The following is a 22,755-nucleotide window of genomic DNA, read 5'->3' as shown; positions in this document are numbered from 1 at the left end:
AGAGAAAGACAATTATCATATGATCTCACTGATATGTGGTACTTGAGAAACAAAGCAGAGGATCATAGGGGAAAGGAGGAAAAAATGAAACAAGATGAAACCAGAGAGGGAGACAAACCATAAGAGACTCTTAATCTCAGGAAACAAACTGAGGGTTGCTGGAGTGGAGGGGGGGTTGGGAGGGATGGGGTGGGTGGGTGATGGACATTGGGGAGGGTATGTACTATGGTAAGCGCTGTGAGTTGTCTAAGACTGATGAATCACAGACCTGTACCTCTGAAACAAATACATTATATGTTAATAAATAAAAAAAATAAAAAACAAAACAAAGTGGGGTCACAACCTCAGGCCCCACTCCAGGTCTCCTCAATCAGGATCTGCATTTTAAAAAAGCTCTCTGGTGGATCTGTGGCACATTAAAATCTGAGACGCCCTGAATTAGAGGAGAGATGTTTGCTGAGTGTATGACAAGGCAAATCAAGAGACATGGGTCCTATCAGGGCTGCTGTCTCTTTCTTTGCCATTCTCTTAGTGAGCAATGGTTAGCAAGCAGTTTAACAGCTTGGGGCCTCGGCTGCCTGGGGACTGGCTTGAGGTCAAAGATTCTAAGTAGGTGAATAAATGAAATTAAAATAAAAAAATAAAAAATGAAAATAAATTTTAAAAATCACAGAAAAGCTCTTATTTGCCGTCCATGCTCAATATCATCCAGACTGTCAGGACGAGGAGGGCAGGGGACTCATCCTGTTCATCTCTGTGCCCCCAGGGTGTGGTGTGTTGCAGGGTCCAGAGCAAGAGCTCAATAAACATTTGTGACACTGGACCGAACAGCGGTGATTTTCACGGGCAATACAAGCATACCCTGGGGATGGCGGCACAGAGCCTTCTCTTGGGCAGTTTATGCCCCAAATCCGACGATGTAGCAAATTATTATCCTGTCTTCATTCTAGACAGGCAGATTCTAGAAAGTATTTCCTTTCAGTTGCTCAGGCATGAAAGGGAATTTCCTGAGGACCATGTTTCCCTCCAATAAGACTTGGCCATTTCTGTATTTTTTTTTTTTTAAGTAAGCTCTACACTCAATGTGGGGCTCAAACTCACAATCCCGAGATCAAGAGTTGGATGCTCCACCGACTGAGCCAGCCAGGAGCCCCAAGACTTGGGCACTTCTAACGCCCACAAAGAAGAACTTATCAGGGAGGTTCCTTGACACTTGACTGTTAGCCTTTTTGGGAATAAATTAGGATGCACAGAACTTTTATTTGTAAAGCTCTTTAAAATGGTTTTTTAGGTCTTCTAATACTCCACAAATAGGGTCAATAGAATCGCTTCCATTTTGTTTTTGGTTTTGGTTTTTTAAAGATTTTATTTAATTATTTGTGTGTGAGAGAGAGAGAGAGCACACACAAACAGGGGTAGCTGTAGGCAGAGGGAGAAGCAGGCTCCCCACTGAGCAAGGAGCCGGATGTGGGACTCGATCCCAGGACCCTGGGATCACGACCTGAGCCGAAGGCAGACGCTTAACCAACTGAGCCACCCAGGTGTTCCAAATTGCTTCCATTTTGAAAAACAAAAAAGCTAGGCAAATTTTCTGTCCGTTGTCACCAAATATAACCGGGAGCAAACCTTAGTTTATGTGCTAAAACATGTGTCCACTGGGGTCAGGGGACCCTTTGTCTATTTCCACAGAAAGAGAGATCTGGAAAGATGCACAGCATGCTTGGATTTCTATTTCTGATGTTAAGCTTCTCCTTTGAGGCCACTTCAAATGACAGAGTTTCAACCTGAAGGAACCTTGGATATCATTCATTCATTCATTCATTCATCCATCATAAAGAAATTTCTGGAGACTTCTGGTTAATGAGACAGGCTGACATGGGTTTGTTTGTCTAAAAATTCATAGACAATCTGGATTAAGTAGAACAAAAAAAATATTTTTCCGAATACATTGTTGAGTTTGTAAGAAAGTAATAAAGAGGAGGGTTCAAAGTTGGAGTGCTCAGTAAGCGCTGAAACCCTGATGCCTGACAGGGGTCTCAGATTCAGAGATGGGCGCTATTTGCCAGAGGCTACATTTCAATACTAAATGGGCACAGAAGACAAACTCTGAGGACAGGGAGAGGTGGGGAGGTGCGATGGATTCTAAGGGTTCCTCTGTTCACAAATGGGAACTGGAAAACTGCTCCTGACCTAGGGAATTTACAAGGAGCCTTAATGCTCTCCTGGGACGGTAGGTGGGAGAAGAGACACCATGAGAAATAGTAAGCCAAAGCCTGTGTCATATGTCAGTGTGGAGTGTGAATTTATAATATCCAGGTGAGGAAGTGTAAGAACCAGTTTAAACCAGTCAAATCACCAGAACCCTAGAGGAGGCATATATGAAACTGCACAAAACAGAATCCCTTCTGACAATGAGCCTGTGATGAAAGTTACAAACTGCGCTAGGAAATCAAGAGCCATGAAGGAGAGTTAACAAAAACAAGAAGTAGGAGCATTAGTACCCACAAAATTGCAGATAATAGGACATTCTGAAGGAAATTATAAAATATGTGGGTTTAAAATATATATGGAGGTAAAAGTCAAGAATGGGATACTGAAAATGAATTAGTTAATCTGAAAAAGTGGAATTTTAAAAAATGAAAAATATAGTCATCAAAACCTAAAACTTAATGGGTTGGCTGGATGGTAGAATAGCTACAAATAGAGAATTAGTGATACAAAATATGGATCTAAGGAAGTCACCCGAAATGAAACGTGGATAAATAAAGAGATACACATCATGGAAGGAGGCTAGGAGACATGAAATATAGAACAGAAAGTTCTGACATACTTTTAATAGAGATTTTAAAGGGTGTCTGGAGCAAATGTAGAAATGGCAATATTTAAAGAGATCCTGGCTTCCAACATTGAAGAGATGTGAGTGCTCAGGTTAAAGGAGTATACCAAGTCCTGTGCAAGATAAACCAAACAACTATACACATCAGCATAATGAAGCTGCAGAAATAATACAGACCCAAACAAAATAAAACACAAAAAACCAAAAACGTCAGAAGCTACCAGAAATAAATAAAAACACATTTCCTATACAGGAATGACAGACTGAAACAAGACCTTTCATCAGCAACCAAAGGTGCCAGAATGCAGTGGAAATAGTCTTCAAAGTGCACAGGAAGAATAACCATCAATGTAGAAATCTATTTGACCCAGCTAAAGTACTATTTAGGAGGGATGGCAAAGTAATGGTATTTCGAGGCAAAGACAGAGTTTATCTGTCACAAACCCTCACTGAGAGGGATACTAAAGGATGCACTTCAAGAAGAAGAGAACTGAGCTCAGGTGGAAGGAGTGGTGTTACAAGAAGCAAGATGAGATAAAGAAAAAAAATATCATACTGCTATATCTCAATAATCACTGGCTATAAAATTTTTTAAAGTAATTTTGGTGGGTCTAAAAATAAAATGAAACTAAAGTATTAAGACACAGTAGGGATGGGGAAGGACAAGTTAAAGTGTTCTAAAGATTTTGTATTTTGCGGAAACAGATCAGACGTATTATTAACTTTATAGTTATTCAGAATTTATGTTACGATTTTAAGGGTTCCCACTAAAAGAAGGAAAATAAAATGTAAAGCCTCCAAACAAGAAAATACAGTCAATTTAGTATTAAAAAAAAAAGAGAGAGAGAGAGAGAGGGAGAAGGGGAGAGAGAGAAAAAACAAAAAGGATAAAAAGAAAACATGAAGCAAAATGGCAGAAATAAATTCACAAATCACAATGACTCTAATTGGATGAAAACTGAAGTTTCTGAACACACACTTGATGTCAGGCACTCTGCAATGTGTGGGGGGATACAAAAGTAGATAAACTACAGCTTCTGTCTTCAAGAAGTTCACGGTCTCCTTGGCGGGGGGGGGGGGGGGGGGGAGGGAACAAAGCAGTAATAACAGGCTGAATGTCTTGACGAAGGGAACTAAAGAGAGGAGCACCCAGCTCGGCCTGCGGGGAGAGGGTGGAGGAAGGCTTCCTGGGGATGGTGATGCTTCAGCTGAAGGATGAGCAAGAAGGCAAGGCAGACGGGAAGGCTGTACCAGGGAAGGAACAACGTGCAAAAGCACGAAAGTGGGAAAGAATGTGGCACGTTCTGGTCCAACCATCTTCTATTATGGAGGAGGGACTTGAAACCAAGGAAAGGTAAGGAGACCGTCTCAAGGTCACTCAGCTGATTAGTCAACAGAACCAGGATTCGTACCTGAGACCCCATCTCCTTTTCCATCCCCCTCTCTAGTATACCACAGCACCTGAAGTTTGTAACAGGAGGCTTGGTGACTGTGCGTGGAGACCACAGCCAACTTTGGAAATGAGCTGCATCTGCGTGTGGGGACTGGATTTGTCTTTCCTGGGCTGGGGCAGAGCCAGGCACTTGGTAGTTTCCAGGGCTGAACAGCCCAGTTTACCCCAAGGAAGCCATGGCACAGATGCCCAGTTTAATCATTAACTCCCAAGTTCACAGGGCTGGAGCTGGAATGCACAGGACCTGCGGGGTGGTGGGGAGGACCTGGGTCTCCAGGGCGCTAAGAGAAAGATGGTTCTTGAGATGGGAAGGGACCAAAGTTTAGGATGGGGTCTTTTGTCTCTAAACAGATCTACATTTGGGGCTCAGGAAAAAGGGCTCGTGCTTTTTCTCTCAATTTTGTGGGAGTTTCGCCATCATCTTATTAGCTTGATTTCAGGATTCCCTTTTAGTGTTCATAAGATACTGTAATTCCCTCTGCCTCTTCCCTATGCGGCATGGAAATTCTTTACTCATCCATCTAGCCCATAAACTGTGATCTCCAGGAGGGCAGGACTCGGTCTTTCATCTCCATGACCTCAGTGCCTGGCACAGCTCCTCAGAATTTCGGAAAGCTGAGCCAGTGGTTGGAAAGACTGCCTTGGCAATAGCATCACCAAGCCCAGAGAACGCATCTCTAAAGGCACTTCGGAATCCTACAGAAGAACGCTCCCACTGGAAGGTGAGGTGCAGACGGGGGGCACAATTTCTGTTTCTCTCCAGCGAGCCTGATTTTTCCTGCTCTGTAAAGCAGAGGCAGTCCCACCTTTTCCTCATAAGGCACAGGGCAGGATGAAGTGGAACGGGGGCATCAAGTCTTTTGTGGCTAGAAGATGCTCAGTCACGGTGCGAGGACCTTCTCTTTCTCCCGAAAGTAGGCATCCTGACCCCCCGTAGCATCAGAGGTGTGGAAATAGATTCTGCTCTTCGAGGCCATGGGACTGGTGCCCAGCGATCCAGCTGCCCAGTCTGGACTACTACTACTGGTTTAAAGTGTAAACCCATGCCTCTAGTATTGCTGTTGACAGCACAAGGGGTGCTGGGAGAAGAGCCTCCCCTTGTAGGAACAGTCGCTCTCCTGGAAAAGCCAGCTTGCCTGGTTGGAGGTGGGCCAGAAAGGCTGACTCTCGCCCTGGCAAATTCTCTGGTGCTCCAGGGTCCAGGAGACTGGAAAAACTGCTCAGCGTCAGGGGGCCTCCTTCTGCCCCAGCCTCTGGGTTCTTGTTCATCGGCTGGTTGGTGGCGTATAATACAACCAGTTTGAATTCACCTCTTTCCACTGCCTGTAAATTCTCAGAGTTCTGTCAGTTCTTTGAAATTCTAGCACTCAGTGATTGCTAGTTCAGGGGGATAAGGTAATTCAGGAAAGAACCCCAGGCTTGGATTCCTCCAGGTTCTTGCCCTTGGTCCCAGCATCAATCTAGAGCAAATCACCTTGGCAGGGATTGGAAGACACTGAGCTGCTCTGGTCACCTGATTTCTTCCCCTTTTGCCTTTCCATTTCTCCTCCCTGCCCCAGAGAACTGAAATGAAATGAGAAGTAAATTGCCAAGGGAGATCCTCTCCTGGGGCAAAATTCCTGTCTTTGCTTACAGGCACAGAGACCCTGAATGGGGAGGCTGGTTGCAGAGGGCTCTCCCAGAACCAGCCCTGGGGTGACAGGTGCAGGCTGCATCCTCCACTCTTTCATGGGGTGGGGGTGGGGATTTAAAAAGTGAAGGAGGTGGAGGAGACCCCAAGGGCCATCCCTATTCCTCCACCCCGCCCCACCCCGAAACTGTCAGTCTCCACCAAGCCTCAGAGAGAGAAAGTGGGGGCGGGGAGAAAGAGACGGAGGGGGGAAATCAAAGAAAATTGCAAAAGTCAATGGCCCGGAACTAGAGGCAGCCTCAGCAACTGCAGTGTGACTTTGATTCCCCTATCATAACCCTGAATTAAAAATTCAGGCAATTATCTGCATGGCTTCCTTCTGATTAGAACGAGCCGGAGCCTCATTAATGCATCAGCACAGAGGAAAGCCATTAGGGTCTGTGAAATGGAATGTTTCTCTGAGAACAGGTTCCGCTTGATGTAGAATACCCAGCAAAAAGAAATTTCACACATTTTTGAGCTCAGAGTCACAGGACGGCACCCTGCTTCAGGGTTGCAGACCCTGCCACGGTTGTCCTTTTTCGGCTGGCTCTGGGTGAAAGCCACCTTTGTTGCCAGCCTCTCTCTGGCACCTCCGTCCTCTGGAGTCGTGCGGAGGGAGGGAGAGGGAGGTGAGGGGCCAGAAGGGACCTCCTGGCTGCTTCCTTTGCTTGGTCCTAAGACACCGAGGTGGCCCGGATGCAGGGTCTAAAAGTCCTTGCGCCATGAGGAGCACCAGAACTTCTTGGGAGTTCACTGCCCTCCTTTGCTAGAAGAACTAGGCGAAAGCTTGTTGGGAAAGTGGAGGTCCAAGACTCCAGAAAAGAGCAAAGTATCTGCATGTCCCCAACAGTCTTGGTACTTTCCTGACTCATGTGGCGACTTGGGCATCCCAAGGCCATCCAAGCAGGATCTGGTGAAGCTGAGCCAGCCTTGGGGGCTTGTTGCTTAGGAGAGGGTGAAGGGTTGGAGGTAAGGAAGGCATCCTTTGTTCATTCCTTATTGTGTAAGCTCTGAGCTCATAGAAATACAAATCTGCTGCCCAGTGCCTAAACAGGGTGACCGTCCCTACCACAGCTGACATTCGGAAACTTTCATGCCCCCTTTTTGGGATTTCCCCAGGGTGCGGCTTCCTTCTTCCAGTGACTGTGGATCACTTCCAGGGGCAGCCAGGAGCAGTTTCTTGAGCAACTTTCCTTGCAGCCCTAATAAGGTCAGTTCTTGGGAGGACTGGGCTTGATCCAGAAGTATTGTCTAGATTTTCTTCAAGCCAGTGGGCGGGACTTGGGCTCCCTCATTTCGGACAGCTGGGTGTTCTTCTAACGCAGGGATTCTCGAGGGATCCTGGGGCTGAATACGCTCTTTAGGAGGAAAGCTAGTCTTAACGTGGTGAGAACTGATAAAGATGAAAACGTTTTGTAAAAAGAGAACTAGTTACGGTCATAGGATGCCAACCAGGAAAATATTATCCTTCAAAGTGTTTGAGTAAGCCACGTTCTTCTGCTGGCACACCTGTTAACTATTCAGCGTTAGGAGGGCCCAGTGTCTGTGCAAAGCTGTAAACACAGTGAGCTGGTCATCAGGTTATGAGGGAGTCAATGTTTAACTACCGTCGTTTGCAGCAACTGCGCCCCCTACCGTACACCACAAACCTAGGCGACCGGCGGTCATTCAGGTTTTCGAGATGTTTTCAGTCACATCCCATGTTAGAAGGGTACATTCCTGGTCACCGGGGAGTTTTTATGAAGCATGTTTTCAATACTGCAGACAGTTTTATGGGTTAAGGCTCCTAGAGTTTTCCTCACCACTCCCCCCCCGCCCCCCCGCCAACACAAACAAGATGCTTGGTGATTCAGTTATGTTCTTTGTGGGCTCTGAGCGTCCGGTCTTGCCAACGCTCCACAAAGTCAAATGCAGGGACTACAGATGACCCCTGTGTAAAGGGCTGACCCAAAGGCACCTGAAGTCTTGGGTGGGGGGAGGTTATCTCTCTAGGCTCACCAGCTGGGACGAGAGTGAGAGGAGCTGGCCAAAGGTCAGGAATGTGGGCCTTCTAGAGAGCAAAGCCACTCTGGCAGCTCCACAACACAGGCCGCCTTCGGCCTTGGGAAGTGATCACATCTCAGCCCTGAGAACCTTACCTCCAGCCACGGTATTTCTCAATCGTTTAAACATAGACTCTTTCCAGTCCGATCATTCCTTTCTTCCCAAGATAGTTCGGTTCCCACCTTTGAGACTGGTCACTCCTTATTCATTCAACAAATATTTTCCGAACAACTATTACGTGCTACACATTGTTCTATAGGAACAGGAGCGCCGAACACAAAGCAGACGAGGGCTCTGTTCTCCTGGAGCACGCATTCCGGTTGGGAATGCAGACAATTACAGAAAGACGAACGAGTGAGTCGGCGGTGTAAGTGCCGTGGATAAACAAAGCTGGGTAAGCGGGAGGGAGGGAGGGAGGGCTGCTTGATACAGGTGGTCTCTCAGAAAAGCACACCGGCAAAGCTTTGTGCCGCCCTCCGGCAATCCACCCTATTGCTCTCTTTCAGAGGTAGGATTGCCTCTTCCATCAAACCTCCCCTATGAACTTTCCACCTGCACTGACGTTCTCTTCAGCTCATCTCTCCCCCAGCGTCTTCATTCTTGGAAAGATACACAGTGATAGTTTTGATGATAGCCTCCGGGAATAAGGGTCCTGTCTTCCATTTCTCTGGTTTGCTATCAGAACAGGGGGTGGGGAAGGCAGGGAGGAAACAAGCGTTTCTCTGATGGGCTAGGGACATGAATACATTAGCTCATCTCATCCTCACAGAACTCCTGCGGACTCTCTATTATTTTCCCCATTAGAAACCAAGGAAATTGGGGCGCCTGGGTGGCTCAGTTGGTTAAGCGACTGCCTTCGGCTCAGGTCATGATCCTGGAGTCCCGGGATCGAGTCCCGCATCGGGCTCCCTGCTCGGGAGGGAGTCTGCTTCTTCCTCTGACCCTCCTCCCTCTCATGCTCTCTGTAAATCATTCTCTCTGTCTCAAATAAATAAAGAAAATCTTTAAAAAAAAAAAAAAAGAAAAGAAACCAAGGAAATTGAGGCTTAATTTATCTAAGAGCACGTGACCGCCATATGGGGCTCCTGGGATTTGAACTCTGACCAATGTAGCACCGAGGCCTGTACTCTTTTTTTATTTTTTTAAAATATTTTATTTTTTTTAAAGCAGGCTCCACACCCAATGTGGGGCTTGAACTCATGACTCCAAGATCAAGAGTCGCATGTTCCACCGACTGAGCCAGCCAGGCGCCCCGGAGGCCTACACTACGGTGAGCGTCCGGGAAGTGTTGTCAGTGAATAATGAGTACAAGGGAGGGATGAGCTCTATTTCTCAGAGAATGGCCATACACAACATGTGATTAAACTCTTCCTGTCTGCTGGGTTATAAATCCTTCCTTTGCTACTAACTGGGTGATGACAGGTACTTCCCTTCCCCTTCCCGGGGCTCAGAACCCTTCTCCGTAAACTGAGCTTAGACCCATAGGATCTCCTGGGTCTTTTCTAGCTCTGACACTCTAAGAAACAGAATCTCCTACCCGGGATGGTGGAGGGCAGGGAGAAGTCAAGTGACTTCACCACATCAAATCTGATTTTTTAAGAGAGCACGAAACACCGCCTTTGTTCATTCAATTAAAATTCAGCATATCCTGCATATGTGCCGGGCCCTGGCATGTGCTAAGGATACAGACACAGACTTTTAAATTACGTCCTCACCCGGGGTGCCTGGGTGGCTCAGTCGTTAAGCGTCTGCCTTCGGCTCAGGTCATGATCCCGGAGTCCCGGGATCGAGTCCCGCGTCGGGCTCCCTGCTCGGCAGGGAGTCTGCTTCTCCCTCTGACCCTCCCCACTCTCATGTGCTCTCTCTCATTCTCTCTCTCTCAAATAAATAAAATCTTTAAAAAAAAAATAAGTTTAAAATATGTCCTCACCCTATAATGTGTGTAAAGGGAAAGACAAACATGACGAGAAATTATGACAATAATAATTACGGCTAACATTTTACATGGCCCTTACTCTTTGCCAGATACCATTCTGAGCACTTGGAAACCTTTTAACTCCTTTCACTCTTCCCAGCCATCAATGAAGTGGGTACTACTTTTATTCCTACTTTACAGGTGAGTAAACTGAGGCACAAAGAGGTGTGCAGCTCAGAGCTATCGTGAACAGTAATAATGCACAACAAGGACTGACTTATAGGACCTGTGCTGCAGAAATTATGATAGGCAGATGCTGCGCAGCATTGACTGGTGGTTTCATTCTCCTGAGATTTCTGGTAGTCCCTGTTTGAGCCCTCTGCCATTTGCAATCAGTCCCACAGAGCCAGGTGGAGGGCTTTTCTGTAGAGAGCAGAGAAGGCTTTAGGGTTTTGAAACTCAAAAATCTGCGGCTGTGAAGTCACTCAGGACATGGAACACACCGGGTGAGTTAGAGCCGGTTTTCCTGCCAGCAGAAAGGAGAGAGGGAGGGGAATGCTAGACCCCCTGAGAAATGGAGAACTAGACCGTGTTCCCTGTTGGGGCCAGATGCCCAGCAAGCTGTGGGATCGGACAGCGGGTGTGCATCTCAGAGGGGCCTGCCACGGCCCTGCTGAGCTATTCCCTGGGCACGGCCCTAGGTTTGAGAGTCGCTGGAGGTAGAAGAAGTCTTAGGCCTGCAAAGTTTCCCTCTGCCAGCACAATGAATGTCCATCTCCCTAGCAGGAGTGTGGAAGTCAAAAGAGGGCCCCTGGGCCTGCAGAGTCCTCCAGAATGGGAACAAGGAGAAAGGCTGCCTGGGGGACCAGCATGGGACCAGCATGGGAGGTGGGTGTCTCAAGGCTGCCAAAGAGGCAGTGGGGCAGAGAGACCGGGATGGGAACTCCTTGAGGGTGGGGGTCTCCGTCTGCTTAGTTCACTGCTCCAGACTGTGGGCCTGGGTCATGTAAGAGGGGATCGATCAATATTTGTTAAATGAATGACCTTAGGTGGGCTGCCTCTAGAACCAGCCTGTTACATTTCAAACCTCAGCTCTGCCTCTTAGTACTTGGGTAAGTCTCTTCTCTTCTCTGTGCCTCGTGTGTAAAATGGGGATAAAAATGGTGCAGGTCAGTACTGATCTGAGATCAAAAGAGAGGATGCATAAAGCACTTAGTGTTTGGCAGAATACAAGTGCTCAGTAAGTATTTGCTTGTAGTATTAGCAGATGCCCCCACCCTTGCCCTGCACCTGTGTGCTACATCAGATTCCCCCCAATCCTGAATTCAGACACAACCTTGAGGACTCCAGAATTGGCTAAGATGGAATTCCCACCATGCTACAATGGAGACTCTGGATAGAAATCAGGCTAAGCACTTAAAAAAAAAAAAAAAGTTACTTTTCCAGCACAATGGATTTTGTAGTGCAAGCCTATAAAAATTAGATGCCCTGTGAAGACCCTTGCTAACATTTTAAATTAAATAGCTTTCTCACTTGTAGGCATGTTTATTCACAGGACAACTTAACCTCCCACCTTACTTGTCTTTCTAGAAAAGCACAGTTCTTCAGGTGAGTTATCATTTGCAAGTGCTGCTAATAGAACTGAACTTTAAGGCAAAGAGGACAAGTCTAGGAAACAGAACTCTGTTTTTCCTTTTTCCTTCCACTTGCTCCTACTGAAAGAGCTCTGGGCTTTCCTGAAGAAATTCAGTACAGAGGGCTTTATTTATTGTTAAGATAAACTCTCTTGAAGGTGAGTGATAAATATTATCATTAATTTTTTATTTAAAAAATCATCTGGATTTATCTGGCTTCCCACTTATTTAAATGCCAGTAGGTGACCAACTCTCCCATTTGCCCAGGATTGTCCCCATTTTAGCACTGAAAACCCCATATCCTGGGAATGCCAATGACCAATCAAGTAGACTTGTCAGCTCAAAAAACCATTTGAAGATCGTGTTTTGGATGGACAAGGAAAGATACTTGTTTGAAATTAGAAGAGGTGGTCTCCTGGGAAACAGATTCCCTTGGGGAGATTCCCACTCTGCTCATTCTTAGCAAGTGTGGCCCTGAAGGCCCTGTGAAGGGAGGTGCCCCCTGCTGGGAACACCTGATTTGACAAGGAGGAAATGGGAGGGCGCCGAGAAGACGGTTTCAGATAGGGCCACCAGACAAGCCTGCAAATGCGTGTCTTGGCTTCCTTCCTATAATGTCCCTCACTTTGGGTCAGGCTCTGGATCCCCCAACAGACCCCACAGGGAAGTTTCTGTGTTCCCAAGTCACCATCAAGTCTGCATCTAGAGAGCCCTGTGGGTGTCCCCACGCAAGGGAGCAGCCCAGCATGGGGGTTCCTCCGGGACACGTGGAAGGACTGCCCAAAGCCTCCGTAGATGTCTCCTTTCCTCAGATCAAGGGTCTTTTGCTATTTTTGTGGTGTCTGCAGACCTCATGGGATTGGCCCACCACATGCAGGATGAATTTCTGCTCACAGAGGATGCAGTGCCGCCTGTTTCCACACCCAGTAGGTGACTGTAAGGGCCCATCAGGGCTGTGGGCATGTGGCTTTCAGGTTGGATTCCTGAGGCCATGGTGCTCCTTCCATGGACTGTAGTCATCTGAAGGCTTGACTGGGGCTTGGAGCATCTGCTTCCAAGATAGCTCATCACGGGGCTGTCGGCTAGAGGCCTGTTTCTCACCATGAGGATCTCTCCGTGGGGCTGCTTAAGAGTCTTCCTGACATGATAGTTAGCTTCCTCTGCAGGAAGCGATCCAAGAGAGAGAAAGTAAGAAGGAAGCCGCAGTGCTGTTTAAGACCCGATCAGGCACCATCCTTTCTTCCATATACTATTGTTGAAAGAAAGTCACTAAGTCTAGCCTGCAGTCTAGGGGAGGGGAATTAGGGAGGGAGAAGAATCAAAGGATTTGTGGGCATATTTTAAAACCACAGTTTCCCAAAGCATTAAGTGGCTGGATGGGGAATGAGTTTCCACAAAGTTTGGTTCTGATAGTAACATAGGAGGAAGAGCATGGGCTTTGAGTCAAATCTGAGTTTGAAACCAGGCTTTGCTCCTTTCCATTTTCTGGGATCTGGGGCAAAATGATCATCTCTAAGCCTTAGTTTCTTTATCTGTAAAATGAAAATAACAATAGTAATTCTTTCAAAGAGTTATTATAATTTATTTTTTTTATTTATTTTTATTTTTATTTTTTTAAAAGATTTTATTTATTTATTTGAGAGAGAGAATGAGAGACAGAGAGCATGAGAGGGAGGAGGGTCAGAGGGAGAAGCAGACTCCCCGCGGAGCAGGGAGCCCGATGCGGGACTCGATCCTGGGACTCCAGGATCATGACCTGAGCCGAAGGCAGTCGCTTAACCAACTGAGCCACCCAGGCGCCCAAGAGTTATTATAATTTAAACGAAGTGACCCATGCAGGGACAGACTCAAATGATATGGGGCCTGACACCTTTACAACTTGACAGGGCCCTCTTTAAGAAAGGAGAATGCAAAATTACAAGTGTAAGTTAGGCACAAAATGAACATTTATTTAGAATTAGAAATGATAAAAAAATGCCACACATTTTAAAAACTGATAAATACCACAAATATCACAAAATTTCAGAAAAATGACAATTTAAAAGATCACCTAAACATACCTCTTTAAAATACCTTCTTTCTTACATTTGGACTGCATACTTTTTGATCACTTGTCAACATGACCAAGATTTTGCAATATTTTCCATAGTCAGGGGCGCCTGGCTGGCTCAGTCTGTGGAGCATGTGACTCTCGATCTCGGGGTCATGAGTTCAAGCCCCATGTTGGGTGTAGAGATTACTTAAGAATAAAATCTTCGGGCACCTGGGTGGCTCAGTCGTTAAGCGTCTGCCTTCAGCTCAGGTCATGATCCCAGGGTCCTGGGATCGAGCCCCACATCGGGCTCCCTGCTCAGCAGGGAGTCTGCTTCACCCTCTCCCACTCCCCCTGCTTGTGTTCCCTCTCTCGCTGTGTCTCCCTCTGTCAGATAAATAAATAAAATCTTAAAAAAAAAAAAGAATAAAATCTTTAGGGGCGCCTGGGTGGCTCAGTCGGTGAAGCGTCTGCCTTCGGCTCAGGTCATGATCTCAGGGTCCTGGGATCGAGCCCCACATTGGGCTCCCCGCTCAGAGGGAAGTCTGCTTCTCCTTCTCCCTCTGCCCCTCCACCTACTTGTGTTCTCTCTCAAATAAATAAATAAGTAATAAATAAAATCCTTAAAAAAAAGAAAATCTTTTTTTTTTTTTTTTTAAAGATTTTATTTATTTATTTGATAGAGAGAGACACAGCGAAAAAGGGAACACAAGCAGGGGGAGTGGGAGAGGGAGAAGCAGGCTTCCCGCCGAGCAGGGAGCCTGATGCGGGGCTCGATCCCAGGATGCTGGGATCATGACCTGAGCCGAAGGCAGACGCTTAATGACTGAGCCACCCAGGAGCCCCCAAAGAATAAAATCTTAAAAATATATATTTACCATAGTCAGAAGAGAAAGATAATTTGGTCTTTCCTTAGCATGGCTGATTAAATTTTGGGTTTTATTATTGAGAGCTTATTATTCAGCTTCACAACTCATTCTTCAACATGTCAGGCAGTTTTTTAAGGGTTGTTGTCAAATTTGGAAAACCTCCATCGGATTTCATGTGTGAGCTCAGGGCTTCGAGTGTTTCTGTGTGGTGAACTGATGGCACCCATTAGCCAGGGCTGTGGGGGAGGTCGGCGCAAGGGAGTGGGGCTGGAAGCTTCAGCCCCCCTGGCAGCCCTCCCCGGGAAGCAGGTGTGTACGGAGCAAATGCTCAGGAAATGGGAGAAGCACAGACAATTCTCATCTTCCCGCACCATTGCCTCAGGCAAAGTCAGGGATTACTTTGTCCTCGGTTCTGTCTTCTCTAGAAGCCTCTCCAGCACCCCTCAGAATACAGGGACAAAAACACACCCCTTGGGTGGGAAGAATACTGGACTCAGAAGGAAAAGACCTGGGTTTGAGTCCTGTCTCTGTCACTTAACTACGGGACTTTGGCAAATTACCACCCCCGCCCTGTGTCAGTTTCTTCATCTCTGAGATGGGCACAGCTAGACCAGTCATCACCGGTTGTTGTCTGTTAACGGCAGAATATCAGTAACAAGGGCTTTGTAAATTACAAAGCAATTTTTTTTTTTTTTTTTTTTTAAAGATTTTCTTTATTTATTTGAGACAGAGAGCATGAGAGGGAGGAGGGTCAGAGGGAGAAGCAGACTCCCTGCCGAGCAGGGAGCCCGATGTGGGACTCGATCCCGGGACTCCAGGACCATGACCTGAGCCGAAGGCAGTCGCTTAGCCAACTGAGCCACCCAGGCGCCCACAAAGCAATTTTTACTAACGTCACATGTTTTTATTTTGGTGCCTAGAAATTACCAAGGAATCAGTTTGGACACTCTCCAGTGTTTATGAGCATCTTAAATTCTTTGTTCTCTGTGGTCTAAGTGAATTGGAAATTCAAACTGGACTTTAATTGAATTTGGCATAAAAGACCAGGACACCAAAATTATCCACTCTCTCCACAAAAAGGTACTGGGTTCTAGCTATTGCCATATTTGCGCTAGACATGGGGATTACCGAGATAGACAAGACAGTCCTGGCCCTTCAGGTCTGTAGCACAGGTAGATGAAACCCCAGACCGACATCTGGAGGATGGGTTCAGCCCCTGTGAAGTTCACAACCTTGGCCTCCCTACGGCCCACTGTTTCCTCTGCCAATGGGCATTGCTAACTGCAGGAGATGGGGGTTGACACAAACAAGTGAGAGCCCCGCGCCTCTTGGACAGTACCCGGACAGAGTCATCAGAGGGTTGCACAGAACCCTGCTGAGACTGGCTGTACTTGGGGATTTTTCAGGAAGCTTTGAAGTGCAGCCAGGACGAGGGAGGCTGCCCCATCTTGGAGGTGCACTCACTTGTAATTTACTCCTCCACGTGGGCTCTGGAGCTCCAGTCTCATAAGTACGTTGGCTGCTCAATCCTGCCCTGGAAGATGGGCAGAGGGAGGGGGCAGGAGGGGAGGAATCGCTAAATTAAGAAGGTCCCTGGGAGTGACTGGCCTACAGACAGGACTGAGTCCCCTCAGTTTCTCTCCTTCAAGCATAAATATTTCCAACTACGATCACAGACTCCCTCCTCATAAAATCAATGAAACCACAAGGGAAAATGACCTCCCGCTTGACTGCACCAGAGATATCTCAAATGGAGTCACTTCCCCTCCCACAGAAGCAACTGTGCTGGGCCTCAGGATTTGAAACCCAGGCACTGCCCTGGAGAATCTGAGAAGAAGAAATCGGGGGGGGTTGGGCATGTGTCTGTCTCTTTTGACATGCTGTGTTTTGTGATGGCTTCTGTGTGGCCCTGGGGCAACCCGAGACTTTTTTTCCCTGGAGTCAGACCTGGGTTCAAGCTCCAGCTCATCTAATGACTGGCTGGGTGTCTTTGGGCAAAGTAGGCCCCCCTCCACCTGAGTCTCCTCATCTAGTACACGGAGGATGCTGCCCCGCCGGAGAGGTGACAAAATCAAGAGAACTGTCTGTGCAAATGCTTTGTAAACCGTACAGCTCTTGACAGATAACAGCTCTTATCATTAAAAGATAAAAGCCCCAATCCCGCTGGTGTACTTGTTAGGACTCCTTATGCTGTAAGTGACAGAAAACCTACCTCAAACTGGCTTACGTAATTGAAAGGGATGGAATCGGGTGAGGACTAGATTCGGTGTCACCAAGGCAGCTCCTCCCCACCCCCCACAGCGACGGCACGTCTCACATCTTGACCAGATGCCATCCAGAGGAAGGTTAAAGAGAGATGGGGTGGGAAGGGGGGAGGGAGGGAGGGGAGGAACTCTTCTTTTCCCAGACTCCGCATATGTGTCCGATGTCATTGGCTCTCTTCAACAGCCAGGGCATCAGCTCTGCTGATCGGCTGGAGAGAATCAAGGACCATCCCTAGATCCTGGAGGTAAGATCACGACGCCAATCAAACCACATTTAGAGGGGTCACTTTATCAGAAGAAGAGTGAGCAAATGCCGAGTTGCACAAACATCCAACCAGTACAGCCCATCCCCCTTTAAATGCCCGATATCCACACTCACTTGTCTCCCCATAAATATACCTTCAAAAATCTCCACTCTATATGAACACAGTCAACCTCTCTTCCCCAAAGAGACAAGCCAGGATTTCATATAGTCTGGTTCTCTGGGTGATTTGCGGTGCTCATGTGGGGAGCTGCTATGGTCCTATGAGGTCCAGTGAGGCTAACTGGTAAATTTAATCCCCACTGATGCACTCAGTAAACAGTAATGGAGGGAGAACAGGGTAATTGCAGAAATCACGTGGACATCCTTCCTCGGCAGCAAGTATCTGTCCTCCCCGGTGCTGTCCTCCGGAAGGCTTCCCTTTCCCCTTTGCCCTCTGTGGGGCATTGTCTCTTTGGGAAAAATCCCTTCTATGGTGTCCTCCAAAGACCATATGACAAGTACATGGAGGAGGATGCCCCTTTTGGGGGCTGCACTGTTTTATCAGTTCTCTTCCTGCTGCTATGAGTTCCGGAGTAAAAATTATTATCGTAGACCATTGTGGACCAGGTTTGAGGTTTCTCTGGCAAAATGATGCCCTTAAAAAGTGAATGGAGGGCGCCTGGGTGGCTCAGATGGTTAAGCGTCTGCCTTCGGCTCAGGTCATGATCCCAGGGTCCTGGGATCGAGTCCCACATCGGGCTCCCTGCTCCTTCGGAGCCTGCTTCTCCCTCTGCCTCTCTCTCTCTCTCTCTCTCTCTCTCTCTCTGTCTCTCATGAATAAATAAATAAAATCTTTAAAAAAAAAAAAAAGTGAATGGAATCCTGGCTTATTTGCTTCTAACTAATGCCATGGATCGTAACAAGAGTCCGGGATCTTACCATGTCCTAGTCTTTTAACTAGAACCTGCCTGGGGACAGCTATGGCCTGGCAATAGGCCAGGTGCTCTGGTCATCCTTTAGTTTCTATCTTGGCCTCTATTTGAGAATGATCTAAAACAACAGGCTAGGTGGGGATGACTCACCCTTCCTCACAATAACAATAAAAATAACAGGAGCAACATTACTGATTGCTTACTATGGGGTGGGCACTGTTCTAAAGGCTTTATGTGGACAGTAACTCACTTAAACCTCACAGCAGCCCTAGGAGACAGGAACTATCTCCCCTTTGCAAACACTGGTCGTGGAGCAGTAAAGAATCTCCTCCCAAGTGGCAGAGCAACGATGCACACCCAGGCAGGCCGGTTCCATGGTCCTAGTGGACCACTAGCTGCTGTTCTTTGTGACTCCCTGGCTACATCCTGCTGCATCTCCCCAAGAGGTGTGTTGACTTCTTTGTTGGAGGCATCACAGGAGGGGTCTGGGAAGGGGTCTCTCCCAGGCCTTAATCTTACTTCCTGCTTGGTGTCTCTGTTCCCACTACGGAACTTCTAACTTTCTTCTTCTTCTTCTTCTTTTTTTTTTTTTTAAGATTTTATTTATTTATTTATCAGAGAGAGAGAGAGCACAAGCAGGGGGAACGGCAGGCAAAGGGAGAAGCAGGCTCCTCGCTGAGCAAGGAGTCCAGTGCGGAACTCGATCCCAGGACCCTGGGATCTTGACCTGAGCCAAGGGCAGATGCTTAACCGACTGAGCCACTCAGGCGCCCCTAACTTTCTTCTTCTACGAAACTTTCTTCTGCCAACTTTGATTTGAGGGTAGAGAATTGAGATTTTCCTGGACTCTCAGACAATTTAACTGCAGACCATCGGCAAAAAGGCAACTCTTAGCAAATCTGTGTTTTTTCCCTCTCTTACTTTTGGATGGATCAGTTTAATCTAAACATTCTTGGGAGAACTTGCTGAAGAAGTTACCAGCACACATTCCAAAATTTGAAATTTTCCTACAATATCTTTTAATGTTAAAGCCTCAGGAAGCACACAGTAGGAGTCTTGAGGCTTAACAGGCAGCAGGTTAACCCACTGTTTACTCTAACATAAAAAAGAACTACCAAATTCTCTTATTAATTCTTTCCTTCACCCAAATCTCTCAGCTTAGTCTTGTAACACCCCTCTTATGGTATTAGATTCTGCATCAGTTAGGAATCTTTTGGTTGTGACTCAAACTCACTTAAGCAGAGAAGAAATTTGTTGGCAGGCTACTGGGGGCTCAGAGAACTGACTGGAGATGGGGTTATGGCTGAAGAACATCAACAGTGATCCCCTTGGAGGAGCTGCCCTGGTCAGTCAGTGCTGTAGCCAGTCCCTGCTCATTTGCTCTCTGCTCCAGATCCTGTTCCCAGGCAAGGAGCATCAGACTGGTCAGGCTTGGGTCACTTGCCCACCTGGGGGTAGGGAGGCCCCACCAGTCTATGCTTGGTGCAGCAGAGATCATTCCAATAAAGGAAACAAGGTTGTTGTTCAGGAGGAGAAGTGGATACAGAGCAGTGGGAATCCCACAAACTCCCCTCCCTCCCAGCAACACTGATCACATGGCTCTGTGGCGGTTACAGCAATTTGGTCCTGGCAGCTGGATCAGAGCAAGAACATGCTGGATGGAGGTCTGGAGGAAATCTACAGCAGTTAGGTGGATGTTAAGGACCACGATGAGTGTTCCCAGCCAACACTTGCCCTTGGATGTCACCTTCAGGGACAGAATTCCACATTGAATCTGCCTTTGGCTCTGGTGATGATACTGGAGATGGAGCCCCGCCCCTCAGGCTCCCAGCTCAGCGGGGAGTCTGCTTCTCCCTCTCCATCTGCCCCTCCCCCCATTCATTCTCTCTCTCTCTCTCAAATAAATCAATCTTTTTAAAAAAATGGAAGTTGATAAGCAGAGTGAGTCTAAAATATATTAGGAAATAAAAAAAAAGAAGATAGTAGGAAGGGAAAAATGAAGGTGGGGGAGTCTGAGGGGGAGACGAACCATGAGAGACTATGGACCCTGAGAAACAAACTGAGGGTTCTAGAGGGGAGGGGTGTGGGGGGATGGGTTAGCCTGGTGATGGGTATTAAAGAGGGCACGTTCTGCATGGAGCACTGGGTGTTATGCACAAACAATGAATCATGGAACACTACATCAAAAACTAATGATGTAATGTATGGTGATTAACATAATAAAATAAAATAAAGAAAAGCGATTTGACCTTTTAGGCTCTGTAGTCTTACTAAGAAAAAGACGTGTTTGTTTAATATCTGAACTAGCTCTTTGCTCCTGTTACTTCCTTCTCAAAGCTTCAAGACCCTCTAAGATCAAGAAACGAAATTTGATAAACTGGTGTTCTGTAGTAGAATTAAAGCCAACATGAAATTTGCCAAAAAATAAATAAATAATAAATAAATAAATAAAATACATAAGGAAGTAAAAAGGGCCAAGAACAGCCAAGACAACGTCAAAGAAGGACAGAGCAAAAGGGTCACACTACCATATAACATGATGTAAGGCTACGGCCCCTCCCAACAGTGTGGTTTTGGCCCAAAGATAGACAAACAGATTAAGGGAAGATCTGGAAACACACCGACCTGTATGGGTCACTTAATGTATTAATTTATGACTAATATTGCAGAGCAGTCAGGAAAGGATTTTTTTTTTTTGTAACAATATCTGTCCTTTTATGTCTTGCTTATCTCACATGTCTTCAAGATTCATCTATGCTATAGCATGTGTCAGAATTTCATTCCTTTTTAAGGCTGAATACTATTCTGTTGTATGTACGTACCACATTCTGTTTTTCCATTAGTCCGCTGGTGGACATTTGTGTTGTTTCCAGATTTTGGCGACTGTGAACCATGCTGCTTTGCATTTTGGTGTACAAATTTCTGTTCAAGTTCCTGTTTTCAATGCTTTCAAGTATATACTCAGAAGTGAAATTACTGGGTCATTTGCTAATTCTGTGTTGAATTTTTTGAGGATCTGCCATCCATTTTCCACTGTGGCTGCACCATTATACGTTACCATTCATGTTATACAAGATTTCCAATTTCTCCACATCCTTGCCAACACTTATTTTCTGTTTTATTGTTTATTTTTTGTTTTTGATTATAGCCATCCTACTGGGTGTGACCTAGTTTTTGTTTTTGTTTTTGTTTTTAAAGGGGGGAGTGAGGGGGAGAGAGAAAGAGAATCTTAAGCAGGCTCCAAGCTGAGCATGGAGCTCCATCTCATGATCCTGAGATCATGACCTGAGCCGAAACCAAGAGTGAGACATTTAACCGACTGAGCCACCCAGGTGTCCCATGACCCAGTTTTTCAAATTTACTTTTTGTACTGCTAAATGAGTATCTCACTCTGGCTCATCATGGTCACTGGTCACTATACTATGAAATTTAAATTAACATTTAGTGGGTGTTTGCCACATAATGGTCACTGAACTGAGTAATTTATTACCTTATTTAATCACCACAATAATTTTTTAGCAAACACTTAATTGAAATATAACATGCATACAGAGAAGTGTGCAAATCATAAGTGTACACATTGGTGCATTTTCACAAAGTGAATACAACTACAGGGCCAGCACCTAGATTAAAAAGTTAAAACAATAGCACTCCAGAAATCCCCCTGGTGCCCTCTCCCACTGCTGCCCAGTCCCTCACTCCCCACCCACCCCCAGTAGAGAGCAATGATAACTAATACCTTGACTTTAAACTCATCGTTTTGCTTGTTTTTAAATTTTATATCAATGGAATAATAAAATATAAAATATTCTGTGTATTGCTTCTTTTACTAAATATATGTTTATGAGGTTCATCCATGTTTTCACATGTAATAATAATTCATTTATTAGCATTGCTAAATAGCATTCCATTTTTTTTTTAAGATTTTATTTATTTATTTGAGAGAGAGAGAGAGACAGAGATAGCGAGAGAGAGAATGAGCGGGGAGGAGAGGGAGAAGCAGACTCCCACTGAGCAGGGAGCCTGACGCCGGACTCAATCCCAGGACCCTGGGATCATGACCTGAGCCGAAGACAAACACTTAACCGACTGAGCCACTCAGGCGCCCCTAAATAGCATTCCATTTTATGACTATATCGCGATTTATTTATCCATTCTACTTTTGAGGGATATTTTAGCAGCTTCCTGCTTTAGGCTACTACTAGTAGTTCTGCTGTGAACATTCTTTTGGTAAATATCTTTTGATGAATATATGCACACAAATCTATTGGTATTTACCCAGGAGTAGGATTGCTGAGTCATAGGGTGTGCATATATTTAGCTTCAATGGCTACTTTCAAAGGGGTTGATAAATATACACCCACCACAGAATATGAGAGTCCTAGGAGCTCCAACCACTTGCCCACATTTGGCATTGTTTCTCTCTTTCATTTTAGCCATGTTTGGTGAATATTATGGCCTGAATGCATTCCCCTCCCCCATTCATATGTTGAAACCTAATCCCCAATATGATGCTATGTAGAGGTAGGGGCTTTAGGAGGTGAGGGCAGGATTGGTGCCCTTATAAAAGTGGCCCCAGATGCAGCCACTCTGGAAAACAGTATGGAGGTTCTTCAAAAGTTGAAAATAGAGCTACCATATGATCCAGCAATTGCACTACTAGGTATTTACCCCAAAGATACAAATGTAGGGATCCGAAGGGGTACGTGCACCCCGATGTTTATAGCAGCAATGTCCACAATAGCCAAACTGTGGAAAGAGCCAAGATGTCCATCGACAGATGAATGGATAAAAAAGATGTGGTATATATATACAATGGAATATTATGCAGCCATCAAAAGGAATGAGATCTTGCCATTTG

Source organism: Mirounga angustirostris, unplaced genomic scaffold, assembly GCF_029215605.1.
Source record: "Mirounga angustirostris isolate CCGP_5_RB_7025 unplaced genomic scaffold, mMirAng1.0.hap1 SCAF_17, whole genome shotgun sequence".
NCBI classification, from domain to species: Eukaryota; Metazoa; Chordata; class Mammalia; order Carnivora; family Phocidae; genus Mirounga; species Mirounga angustirostris.
The sequence above is the reverse complement of the archived record's forward strand: the minus strand, read 5'-3'. Positions refer to the sequence as shown.